Source organism: Poecilia latipinna, unplaced genomic scaffold, assembly GCF_001443285.1.
Source record: "Poecilia latipinna isolate Pla-1442-1.1 unplaced genomic scaffold, P_latipinna-1.0 Scaffold707, whole genome shotgun sequence".
In the NCBI taxonomy this organism is placed as follows: Eukaryota; Metazoa; Chordata; class Actinopteri; order Cyprinodontiformes; family Poeciliidae; genus Poecilia; species Poecilia latipinna.
Window position 1 is genome coordinate 247,006 of NW_015113323.1, and position 13,684 is coordinate 260,689.

The 13,684-nt window shown below is 35.6% G+C and overlaps 1 protein-coding gene across 2 annotated transcripts in view; it reads left to right on the forward strand.

Moving 5' to 3' along the window:
- Positions 1-13,684, forward strand: part of plekhf2 (pleckstrin homology domain containing, family F (with FYVE domain) member 2) — a 21,276-nt gene continuing 7,592 nt past the window's right edge. For both annotated transcript variants that reach the window (XM_015045089.1, XM_015045090.1), the window contains exon 1: positions 1-174. The gene's annotated coding sequence lies outside the window, so the exon portion shown is untranslated. The remainder of the gene's footprint in view (positions 175-13,684) is intronic.

Consider the following 13,684-nt stretch of genomic DNA (forward strand, 5'->3'; position numbering starts at 1 on the left):
CTGCGCTGCCATGTTGTTGTTTTATCTTCAGCGCAGAGTTTCCAGCTGCTGTCGGTGCCTGTGGACACGGTGGGCACTTATTCAGGGAGACGCGCTCCTTTACGGATATTTCCTGGAGTACAGCTAAACATCGAGTCACCGCAAAAGTTACCGCACCCCAGGAGCTACCGTTGGGTATGTACTTATTTTTGGCGTAAAAGTTGTCTCTGTTGACACTTTACTGATTGGCCAATGCTCGTTCTGTGGGTTTTGGGCTACTTTCCCCCCACCATTCATGTCTCTAAAAACCCGCTTAGTGGTTTCAAAGAAATATTCAGGGGGTTATGAAACCAGCGACTTTTTTGTGGTCGAACCATACAAAAAGAAAAGTTAGCCTCGGTTAAAAAAGCGAAATATCCGAGGCGTTCGGAAGCTAACATCTGAGCTAGCTAGCTAATGCTGACAACTGACACCACTTTGCCCAACTTTGTGGCTTGGAAAGTAACTTAAACTGAGGATTGTGTCGTGGGAAGTCGTGAAAACTTCTTGTGGTGAGCTGGTGGGTCTAGAGATTACTATTACTCGCTCATTCAAGGGCAGAGGTGAATGGAAACTGTCCTCAGGTCAAAATATTTCCGAATGTAATAAAGTATACCTTGAGATTTTATTCATAAATGCTTTCCATAGCAGAAAAATCTTGGGAATATCTCAGGCCTATTTCAGTAATCTGTAAGGTCAACCGGTAAATCAGTCAGAAATCCAGAATCATTATTACAAAGTTTTAGAGGTTGTGTGAAACTTTTTTTTTTTCTACCACAAAAAGGGAACTTTGTCATGTCTTCACTTCTTCTGAGTCAGTTTGGGAGTGGAGAAGGATTGCATTGCTCTACATTCTCCATTACTATTAGCCGTTCTTTAAAATGCTGGAGTTAGTAGAGTGTCAAAGTTCATTCATACTTAAACAGTTGTAATGAGATCATTATCTATTTACAACAATGTGGCTTTTAGTATAAGACAGGATTTTCTAACTCCATCTAAGAAATAACTTTTGGATTGCACTTTTGGGAATTTCCAAAGAAGGTGCTTTTTTTTCTTGCGTTACAATGCTCATCATATTTTAAAAGCAGTTTATAAATGGTACATTTCGCCTCCCACACTTTGAAAAGTGTTGCACTCAAAGTAGTCTTGCATGGTATAAGGAAACCAAAGCTGTTTCTAGTTTATGATTAAACTAGAAAGCCATATTTATGGCTTACAGTTATTAGACTATTAGTACTATACTTCATCTAATAAAATCTACTGGCTTAAGTTGTAGCTGAAGTTGCTACTAATTCTCTCATGCTGTGTCTGGTGTGAAGTTTTATTCCTGTTGTCTGCAGAGCGAAGTCAGCCATGACGTGTTGACTGATTGCTGTGAAGAAATGGCAAAGATCAGGGGGGGAGATTCATCAAGTCATCATGGACCTTTGTCTCATATTATAATGGAGACTTTCTGTATTGCAGGCTTTTGGGTTGCAGCCTAGCATGGTCAGAGTTGAAGTGGGTCTGGGTAGAAAGTTGAACTTCAAGTCTAATATTTGATAATCTTGTTACTTGAGCTGAAAACATTAGGTGGGGGAAATTTGCTCAGGAAATGGTTTGTGAGATAATATCTTGTACATAAAATGTGAAATGTGTGTATCTAATGTTCCACGGATGTTATAAATCTGTGGGGGCTAGGCAGGCCTCTCCAACCTCAACATTATAATCATGCAGTGTGTTTTACTTGTGCAGGGGATTTCTGTTAGGCTGAGAGACGTTATGCTGTGGTCACAAACTCTGACAAAAAGGCACATCGCTGGTATTTGACCTTTTTGCATGTGATAAGTTTCTCCTGGAAGTCAAAGTTCAGATGTGGGAACTACATCCAAATTAGCTTTAGAGCATTCCAGCTGTGAGTTGGATTGGGATTTGCTGACACAAACTGCCAATAATAGCAATTTTTCTCTGTTTTCTGCAGTGTTGTACAATGCTGTCTGTTCCACTGGTTTAGAGAGATACAGACAATTAGAAGTGCTAATAAGTTTGTCGTGGCAAATTTAGCTAAGTTGTTAATGCTCTGCAATAGGGATGCATAATATATCAGGACTAACATCAGTGCCGGCCAATACGAGTAATTTAAAAAGAAAATTGTATCGTCGGATAAATAAAACTGGGCCGACTATTAACAACCGGTATTTATTTCCATTTTGTTAATGTTCGTATCTGCAGGGGAAGTGGATATAAAATTTAATTTTAACACAGTCTATAAAATGGTAAACTTTCGTGTTGTTTCCATTTAGCATTAAGACAAAATGTGATCAGAGGTGCCGTGCTCTCTCATGTTAGATTTGGTTGATGATTACATAATTAGAGCTATTTTTTCACTTGTGGTAGTAGGGGAAGACTCAAAAACTGCATAGTTTTGCATAAAGCCTCAGCTGCATTACTGTGGTTATCTTTAAAACAGATAATCCCCTCCCCCACGCTGTTTAAAATACGTCTGAGTTGGTTACAGATCCCATAAATCCCGACAGATGTTAAAACAACCATGCCGGGTCAAACGAGGACTGAGCATTCTGAAGATGTTGGGGATTTGCTTAAAGTTTTTACATAATTTATCTGTTTCTTTTAGTAATGAGAATAATTTGGACGCACAGTAACTATTGACTGGTATAAAGAAGATGTTAAAATAGTGGTTTGCTATTTTGCACACTTCTTTACATGAAGTGTTCAGAAACCAGGCAGCATTTTAGAGAAGCACTTTTAAAAGTCTCAGTTTCTGTCACCCAAAAAGCATTTTGCACTCCGACAAGTGATACAGAAGTCATCTGTGGTTGTTTGGACTGGGCCTAAATCAGCTTATATGAAAACTGTATTTTTAGAAATGTAAATTTTACATCTAAACAAGTCATATACAGGAAATAACTCTGACCATCTCTAGTGTAAGCTGGTCATCTGAGTTGGAGAAGTTGCTTCTGTGTTAAGGAACGAGTTCAGGGACTCCAGTTTTTTGTAAAACTGACTACTTTTATGTGAACGCAAGTATCTTCGGCTGAGTTATTTATATAACTGTGAAACTTTCTTAGTAATCATGACAATTTTGACATCTCTTTAATCTAAAATAAATACATTTCTCTAAAGCTAAAGTGATGCATTATAGATGAGCTGTAAAAATAAAACAACAACTTTTAATCTTAAGGTAAAGAATGAAAACACCATACTCTGCTTGGTGACCAATTCTGCTTTTACACATGCCTAGGAAATGGCAAGTTTCTGAAGAGTCATGTGTCCTTGGGTATTGTCACTATGTACTTCCTTAATCTACTGAAAGCAAACACCTCGGCGGGAAATTACTCTCAGACTGATTATTGAGAGACTTTCTCTTTGCAGTTTCTCTCCAGGGCCAGCTCAATCACTAACAAGTTACTAACTTGTTAAAAATCCACTTTATATGTTGAATAGACATTGAGTTTACTGCTGGCCAGTCACCCAGATCCTTGCATCCTTTACTGGTAAAACTAGTTCTGCCAGACCTGACAGGGTGAAGCAAACTAAACTGTTGGACGAGTCAACATTCCCACCTGCCATGTTTTTCTGTTCACCTTCCCAGAACAGAAAGTCTTCTGCTTTCCTGGGTAATCCAACCCCATGGAAGATTATCCAACAGGTCTTGGTTTATAAATAGATGCAGATTATGTCCATAAAGAGACCGTGTCACTTCCTGCTTGTCACAAGTAAACAAACTGATTACTTGATGGATAGGATGAGTATAATTGACACCCATAAACTGTTCTTTCTTTACTTTTAATTACAGTAACCATGACTGCCTGTACCTCCCTAAAGCGGATAAAAGGAAGACTATAGATATTAGCTTTTGTTTTAGCGCAAAGACGGTTTACACTATACTTATTACATATTATGGTATATTTGGTGTTTAAACTATCAAAATAGGCAGGTGTAACCTTTATTTTTAGAAGGTCTCAAGTATTTGTGGATTTAGGCTATTAATGGGTGGCTGTGGTTCCAAATATCAGGAGTCCAATGTATTTTAAAAATGCATAATAAGGTCAAAACAAATAATGCTTGCTAAAATTACTATTGACTTTACTAGTGGTAAAGTGATGAGAAAGATACATTTGACATATGAGAGTTTTACCACAGGAAATACTGTGTCTTCAAGTTTGATTTAAGTTCTGATTTATTCAAGTAAACGGCAGCAAGTTACAGTTGCTTTGTAAGCTTTGTACTCAGCTGAGAAACAAATTTCCGTAACTAAAAGTTTCTACTTCAGGAAATTAGTCATAGTTTGAAAAAAGTGAAAATGTTCTAATCTGTGGCATATCTAAGAAGCTGACATTTGCATAAGATTAATTCTAGTGAATAATGAAAGTTCCCTCTAATATTTCATCATTATCTTTTGTTTTGTCATGTAGGTTTCATCTTCTTTAATAAGTATTTGCTGAGGTTTAACATTTAATGTAATAAAAAATAAAACTTTCTAAATGTGTAGTATGCTGTGAGTGAAACATTACTTTATGTTTAACAAGTTTGTTCTTTCTACAAGTTCTGAATTTTGTGCATTTGAGTTTAGGGCACAAAACAGTGAACTAATAACCTATAGCTGATAAAAAAGATTTATATTTGTCATGATCCAAACAGGGAAAGATCATTTAAAATTGTATTGATTTATTTTCCTTTTAGAAAGTGTGAAGAATAAATTATATCTAGTGTTAGTAGATCCGACTGCAGGAAGTGCTGCTGTCAAAAATAGACGGTAGCTTATTCCTTTTGCCTTTACTTGTCTGGTTTCAACTCTGCACATCAGGTAAAATAGGCCCTATTGGTTTTAATGCATTTAAAAACTGCTGTTGGACTGTTTTATACCTGCAATAAAAAAAATAAAAAAAACCTGAAAGTAATTTGAGTTTTTCCTGAGGCAGCTGAATTTATTTCAGTTGGATTCCCTTTTTAAGGATAAATAGATCAGCTTTGTTGTAGATGTGTCAAATGATTTATCTATTATACTGAGTGAAAAAGCATTCAAAGTTCAAGTGTAATTTGAGCAAGAAAACATTTTTGGGGAAATCTATTGTGGAACAGAATTTAACTTGAAATGTTTTTGTTTGCTGAATAACAACTCTTTTTTTTTTAACAGTGTGTTTGGCTCTCTTTTATACTAATAGATATCCAATCCCATGAGCTGCAATTCTGTCGTCTGGTTTTGCGTCATGTTGTTTGGCAAAGAAAGAAATTAAAAAGTAAAGATATCTGACCACCCTGGCAGTAAGGTGGGAAAAAAAAAAAAAACATTGTTCCACTATATGTTAGGTATTTCCGAATTTAAGTAGATCATATTTTAAACATATATGTTGTTAATTATTTAACTTCCATTTATGGAGAAGACGACTGTCCTGGAAGTGGCTGATTTATGTGATCTGTGTAAAAATGGACTAAAGATTAAAAATAGCAAAAAAATATGCTACTTGTTGCATAACCACGGCAACAAGGTATTTATTTATTATTTTTCTGACACCTGGGAACTGTTGATTAGCAACTCAGAAGCTTAAATAGCATCTGAACTATGACTCCAAATCCCAGAGGAGTTAAAAAGGAGACTGAGCGGAGACAGAAGGAGGAAGTTTAAAGAGGAGTGGCAAAAGCAAATGAGGTGGATTGGCAACATATGATGGTTTCACCCAGGAAATGTTGCTGTGGAATATCATCTCTGCTGCTCAGATGTTAAGGTGTTAGTATGTCGTACAGGAAGAGTGTTCAGTCAGAGGCCTCTTCAGATTCTGAAAACTGACTGCTACTGGAGAGTCTTCCTGCTCACAGCTTCACCGCCCACAACTTTGAAGATACTCAGATGTTATGAGTTATGACATTTAATTGACTTTTAGTATGAGTTGAAGCTAGACCTGTGATCAGAATGTATAAAATACACTTTAGTAATCTGTGATGCACTTCATTTGGAAAATGTGTTAAAGTGGACGTAGTAGCATCTAGCAGTTTCTGATATCCACCTACTCATCATGTAAGCGATATTGACCCGTTTACACATGCTCTTGGCTAATTGGTTTCCTAAACTGCTCGCCTTGTTTTAAATCTGCCTCAACCTGCAGGAGTTGTTAGTAAAAACCTGATTTTCTGCCAACAAAAGAGACATCAGCTAGATTTTAAACAGTTTGGTGTCAGGTTGCAGTTTCTTCAGAGTACCTAATCCGATTATTGTTGACAACTTAACAGTTAAAGTGTTGTTATAAGTTTATTAGATGATCATCTGAGCTGCCCCTAACCTGCAATTTTCAAGTATTAAACAAGAAATAAGTTCCAATTTACCTGGTAATAAAAGAAAAGTAAGATGAATAGTTAGGTGATATTTTTTTCAGTAAGGCAGATTCATAAATAAATGACAGAAGATTAAGCATAAAATGTAAATCTTCCATCACCTTAAGCAAGTTATTGCTCATCGGTGAAAAACTGCTGATATTTTGTTTCCATAGTTTTAAAATCTTCCCTTTTATTAAATGGCTGATGCAATGTTTCACAACTTTGACTTTTACCTTGCGTGTTTTATCATGTCCACTGAAAGTCAGATAGTGACTGATCTTAAAGTGAAAGAGTTTGATTTAGGATGGTGGTTAGAGGATATCCTGAAAATGACTGCAGATGACTTTGTCTTTTTATTTAGAGACGAGTTTTTTTTTTTTATCTTTTAATTAATAGTTTTCAGTGATTCCTTCTCTGAACTACTAATTATGTGCACTGTGGTCTTTAAATATGTTGTTTTCCTCATGTGTGTTTGAGACTTTGGATTTTTATTCTTTAATTTTGAGCTGTTAGAGGTAACAGTATGTGATCAGACGCAGTGGTGATGACCTGATTTTAACATTTCCCCTCCTGTATTAGTGGAAAGAAAAAGAATGGTAATGGTTCTTAGGTTTGCGTAAATACAAGTGGAAAATCTGACATTTTCCTGTTCCTGTGTGTGTAAGATTTTGTTTGCTCTTCAATTTGAAGTTTTACTGCTACAGTTTCCAAATAGCTTGTCCCAGCACTTATTTCAACTTTTCATGAGATGAAATGTTTCCTCACTGCTGAAAATCTATCCTTTCAAGCCTACTAGATGACTCATTATGCTACTAGAAAGGTTTAATTCTTATCAAGAATTAAACCTTGACAAGAAGGTTTAATTCTTGTCAAGAATTAAACCTTGACAAGAAGGTTTAATTCTTGTCAAGAATTTGGAACCAACAAATTAGGCCATTTGTTGGTTCCAACAAATGGCCTAATTTGTTGGAACAAATTGGGCCATTGTTCCAACAATGGCCCAATTTTAAGAAGTAGAAATCAGTCTGCAAACCACTCTGCTTATAGAAAACATATTAATTAATATTTTGAGACGAAGAGCTGATTTTGCTAGACGCATAAATCTGCTGCAGAATTAATATAGCTGGCACAATGTAATTTATTGTTAAATATTGACTAGAATCTATAAATGCTTAGTTTGATCAAAATTAAGTCTTGTAAAAGAAATTAATTAATAAAAACAGAAATTTGCACAAAAAGTGCTACTTGTAATGTGTTGTAGATGCACCTAGGCCTATTACCATTACAGGCTGTGCTGGACAATAACTTGTCCCATTAATTATTACGATAAATGATAATATTGTCATTTTGAGACCTTTTGCAAGTAGTATGATGACATAACATTACAAATTAGGACTTTTGTGATTATCAAGCTCATGTTAATTTATTCTGTGATGAATTATTTTATCGTTTATTGCGACAGGCTTGGGTGCACTTTAACCTGTCGGACGTATTTTCTAGTATAGTTTCCTGGCAGCTACAGCGACTCTTGTTTTCACAGTGTCAACTCTTGCAGTAGATTAGCTTCAAATCTTTTTATCCTGGGTTCATTCCCACTCTGCCCGGCAGTTGTGTAATCCTTTTTATAGACGTGACGGGATGTTGTTGACATATAGCAGGAGGGCTCCATGTTCAGGTCAGACTCTGGCTGATAACACTGTCCTGAAGGAGACAGTCCTCTCATAATGAGTGTCCTTGTCTGAATAGTCAGAATAGCTACAGGTATGGGAACTCCATCTTGAAGAATAAAATGGTGCTAATTCTCCAATGTTTTATCTTTATTATGAGTTTGCAGTTTAATAACAAAGTAGCTAGCAGCTCATTAAAAAACTATAAATGACAATAGCTTTGTTTCTGTTTCAAATGATATTCTGCTAACGTTTAAAACACTCTACTTCATAATTACGGTGTTTCTGTTCAATAAGAAATGCAATTAAAATCGCATGTGAATAAACTTGTTCACACAGTAAGTCATTTAAAATCATGACGCCGACGGATGTAAACACAGGAGATGTATTCATATTTTAACCACAAAACTAGTGACTTGGGAGTGGTTTCATATGTGGCGTTTTGGGGTAATTTGAATTAGATATTTTATAGAATCCAACACTTTTGACTGACAAACTCAACTTATGATTAACTGCAATGTTAGTGAATATTGCATATATATTTGAATCAATGGTGTGGAGTACTTCTGCATTAGTATGAAGGCATGTTGGCTTTGTGATGGACACATGGAACCTAAATTTCAGAAGTGGTCAAGTCATTTTGACAGTTTTTTAATAAAGTAGGTTTCAGTTTCAAGCATCCAGCATGATGAGATGAGTGAATCTTTGAGTTTGTTCGTGCAAACAGCCTAGCAGTTAATTTAATTAAGTGTAGTGTTTTACTGCTTCTTGGAGGTACTGGTCGAGCTAATATCAAAGAAATTCATATTTTTAGAATATGTTTTATTTGATTCTTATGTCTACAAGATAAATTGTCTTAAACTAGTTATCATTCTGGACCAGTAAGTGTGTTTTACTTTATCTTGTATTGATGTATTTTTAAAATATTGAGCTCATATGTTGCGGACAGCCTACAGAAACACTTTTTCCTCCCTTTACTTCTGGTGTTTCCCATGATTTCTCTCCCTCTTTCTCTTTCTCTCTCTCTTTCTCTCTCTCTCTGTGATTCATTGCCTCCCTTTTTCTCCCAGTTGGGCAACACTGTTGGTTTAAGTTCAGGTTATCAAGAAGAGTCCTTGACCTGACATTATAGATTTACATTTTCCAAAGATGGGTGGTTTTAGTTTTGCTTTTGCAAACCTCTCAGATGTATTATTTGTCAAACCGATTTTCCTAAAGAGCTGCCTGATTGAAGTGCCTCTCTTGACTTCACCATGTCAAGGTTTTTCCTGTTAAAATAGACCTGTGGCATTTCCCCTGTGGTACGTTTATGAGATTTTATTTCAGACTCATAAAAGTCCAAATCAATTCCAGTAGATGAAATGTAAACCGTTTTTCTGTCTATGGAGGAGCGATTTTATGAGCATAATATTCCAGCATGTAGTTCTACACCTATTCTGCTCCCAGTTGTTGCTGCTCAAACTTCTCTTTTATTGAAAACTATAGATCTTATGACCCGACGCGGATAATATTGCTCTGCAAATGTTGGGTAAATTTTCCTGAAGACTGCCTACAACATTACTGTGTGCTGACGTACTGCATGGTTATTTATAGCAGGTGATACTACGGTCTAAAGCATGCCTGACAAAATCTCATGTGGGGGCTACATTAAAGGAACTATTTTGGGTAATAAGTTAAAATTTACCTGCATTCAGAGTATCTGCAAAAAAAGGGCCAGCAAAGAGTTTTTTTTTTTTCTAAGAAAACAGTTTCAGGTTGATAAGTCAATGATTATCTTATTTTATAGATCATAAATTGAATCTTTGCTGACCTTTTCTCTCCTCTGTTGGTTTGGAAATCTTCGTATTGGGTCAAAAAAATTGACTTAGCAGAGTAATACATATACGTAATAAGATCTTAGGAGTTGAACAATGAATACTTACAGAACTGTTCAATAGACAGATCATCAGGAAAGCTAGTGCCATTCCTGCTGACAGCTCAGTGCCAGTTTCTGGCTTCAGGCGTCCGGCTCAGACTTCTTTGTATGAAAAGTAACAAGTAAAAACACTCCTTTGTTCCTTTAGCAATTTATCTTTTTAATGCAGGTCAAGGTAGGGGGACTCGTTCCTGACTGTTTGTTGACTTGTGTTATTATTTGTACCATTTATTACTGACATACACTGCTGTATTCTTCCTATCATGTGTGGATTTATATTTGATGTCTTTTTGGTACAATTTGTTGTTTTTATATACTTGCTGTAACATTACTTATGTTTCAGTTTTTATTGAGGTAGGACTGCATTTGAACCCCCCTAGTTCAACATCTACAATGCTTTGAGTGATCAAACCTGAGTGGATATTTCTGAACTGAAAGTAGGTTTGTTAAAATTATTTTATATGTAAGAAGGGGTAAAACTGGACTGAACTGATTACAGATTTTTCAAGGCAAAGTTTGGGATTTGATAAACCTTAACTATATTTGATGATATTACAAATTGATCCTTTGTTTTCCCAACAAATATGTCTAAAATGTTAGGTGCATCCCTTGTTTTTACTATTAGTCCCTTATAATTTCCACTTCTCTGAAGGTTTGTGCAAAATACAGACTAGTTATGTTGTGTTTTCTCCCTCTTAACTTTAAACTAAGTCAGACCAAGCTGGCTAACCTCTGCAACAAGTTATGTCTGCACTTAAATCTATTGATGCGTCTATTGATATATATGAAAAGATCATTGATGTGTTCAAAGTTTTGGTGGGGTTGGAAACGTTAAATTTGGTGGATTTTGCCAACATAGCACGAGACAGAAAAAAAAAAAAAAGTTTTAATCCCCACAAAGGGGATCTAAAGGCTAAGCTACACATTCCCCTCGCCTTTTTTACAAGCATCCATTGTGTAAAACTTAATGATTGTTGCTCTCTCCTTGGGGTATTGTGCTCATCTTACTGTGTGCAGTGAGTTGAACAGACTCCTTATACAAGCAAATTTGAATTTTCAATAAATCCTCAGCACAGAGAAGTAGTTTTATCATCTGTTCTCCTTCGCACCATGTTGCTGAAAGGAAACCGTTTACATGAAAGTACAATTAGCGTGTTTCCTTTGCTATAATGAGTTGTCCTCATAACAAGCCATTCTGCAGAGACTGTAATTATAGATGCTTTAAGTAGGAAGAAGAGAGTAACTGAGTCTCCCTTCAACTTTCCTAATGAGAATTCTCAACAGAATAAGGAACCACAGGCAATGTAGTAATTATGAACAATGATGTTATGGGTCATTAAGTTTTATTTTTTATTTACATGGTCTGAAAAAATTGTAAATTAGATGTTCTCTTCCCTGGTTGTGTTTAGTAATGCCAGCTCTGTTATCAGACCACATGGGACAAATTTGCTGATTTTAAACTCCTTGCAGGCCATTATTTAGTCTATTATTTTGGATTCTCAAATCTGCCACCTTTTCTGCGTGTCTTCCTCCTTCTCTCTCTACCCATTTCCTGCCTGATATGATGCAAATAAAGGACACTACTGTCAGAAAAACCTGTAATTAAAAAATAAATTATACACCGTTTGTTTCTATCACAAACATCTGGAACATCTGGAGCTTATTGTACAAAGAATGATTTTCCATGAAATCAAGAAAATTACAGACAACCTGAACATCCTGTTCAATAGAGACTTCAGTCAGAGGCTTAATTAGAATGACTGTAATACAGGCTGCTACAGAAGATCTGACTTGCCAATTAGCATCTACAACAACTCTGACAAAAATGTATATTTCCCTCTGGGATTGATACATTATTTTGGAAACTGAGAGAGGTAGAGACAGAGAGAACAGTTCTGATAAATTAATTACAAAACCTATTCTGCTTTTGTAACCCAATTACCACAAAAATAGAAATTGAAATAAATTTGTCCCACAGTGAAACCACTAAAAATCCAGATTGGAAAATAGTTGTGTTCTAGTTTAGCACTTTTTAAAATCGGTTTCCTAAAAACTGTTGAGGTTCTGTGAAAATAGTAGCTGAAATTAATAACAAGGCATGTCTAAATCTGAAATATTGAGTTAAGTAATGTGCACCTGCTCAGTAAGCATTTCAGAAATGAAATATAAATGATTATAAAATGAACAGCTTGAGTTGCAGTGCTGTTTCCTCCAGTCTACCAGAGTATGAGCTACATCTATCTGTCCAGTTGGCTGATGGGTAATCAATGTATTTATGGTCTCAAATGATGCAGCAGCTGGTAACTTGTAGCTCCCCAGACGGCGGTGCTGGTACATCCAAGTAAGCCTGCCTCCTCTCCAGCTGGCTCAAAGGCAGGAAACCGACACCAAGTCCCAACGTAATGCAAATAAATAATTGCTCGTGGCTGTGAAGGTTATCTCCTGTGTCCACCACTTTGACACTCATTGAGCGGATTCTTATCAGTATAGTGTGTTAAATCATTAAAGCTGTTCAAACTTAGAGTAGAGTAGAAATGTTTGGGAAACATTTGAACACAGATTAATTATAAATACATGTTATTATAAACTATGTCAGCATATTTAATCCACACTAATATAATCTTTCTCCCAAAGCCAACAAATTCTTCATCTTTAACTGTTGCAGATTATAAAGTAAAGCACATGTCATATACATGTATCAATGTAAAACATGATTTTTGAAGATAAATTGAAAACCATATGTTTTTCTGTCACTGTTTTAAATTATTTAAATGAAGTAAACATCAATTAAGTATTTTTTTTCTACAGGGATGTATAAAAAACATGGTAGATCCAAAACTTAAAAAGTGACTGCCTCATTAAAAGAAAAGCACTTCATTTGCATTTGTTGTTGTTCTACCAAAGCTTTTGGTATATTTGGTATATTTTTAACAATAGCAGCAGGATTTGGATCACCGTTTTCCTTGAAAACTCTTGTTTTATTTAGCACGGTTAAGAAAATAGGTAAAAGCAGATTTGACTCCACCACAGTTGGCTTTTGAGTAAAAATAATTGGATTTACTGAATTTACTATTTACTGAAATGAAAAGGAACCAAAAAGTGACCCAAATTACTTTTTTTTTTCTTTACCAAAAGCGACCTGTGTCCGACTTTTTTATGGCAGTCAGAACGGCCCAATTCTGATCTTTTTTTTTTTATCTGACTTTTACGTCTTTGGTGTCATAATTTTTCATCAGAAAAAGCCAGTTGAAGTAAATCTGGATGTAAATAGTCAACCAGACTTCTGTGCAGAGGTTGCAGTCAATGTGCCACAAAAGGCCATCGATATCAGTTGCACTTTTTTCCTTTGTTGCTTTGTCTTATGATCTTGTGACGATACTGTCGGCTCTGAATAAGTTTAATATCAGTCTTTACACGGCGGTGTCCATTATTCCGTTAACGTGTACTGTACGGTGTGACATCTTTGGTCTTCTTATGCCGATCACTTTGGGGGTTGTAAACCAAGCACAACAAATAATATTTCAGTATATTAGTGTAGCCTGACTTGTAACATATTGTAACACAGTTTTTCTTTATTTTTAGTTTTGATTATTGCTTAAATTATATGAGAAAGTTGAAGACAACCATTTCCATTAACCTGCAAAAACATTTGTTTTTCTCAAATCTTTTATTTGAATATTAATTTGAAACAATATGAACGTCCTTTACGCTTTTTTTTTTTTTTTTACTGATCTGGTGTGTCTTCTCTGTCATCCTCACTTTTTGGCAGAAA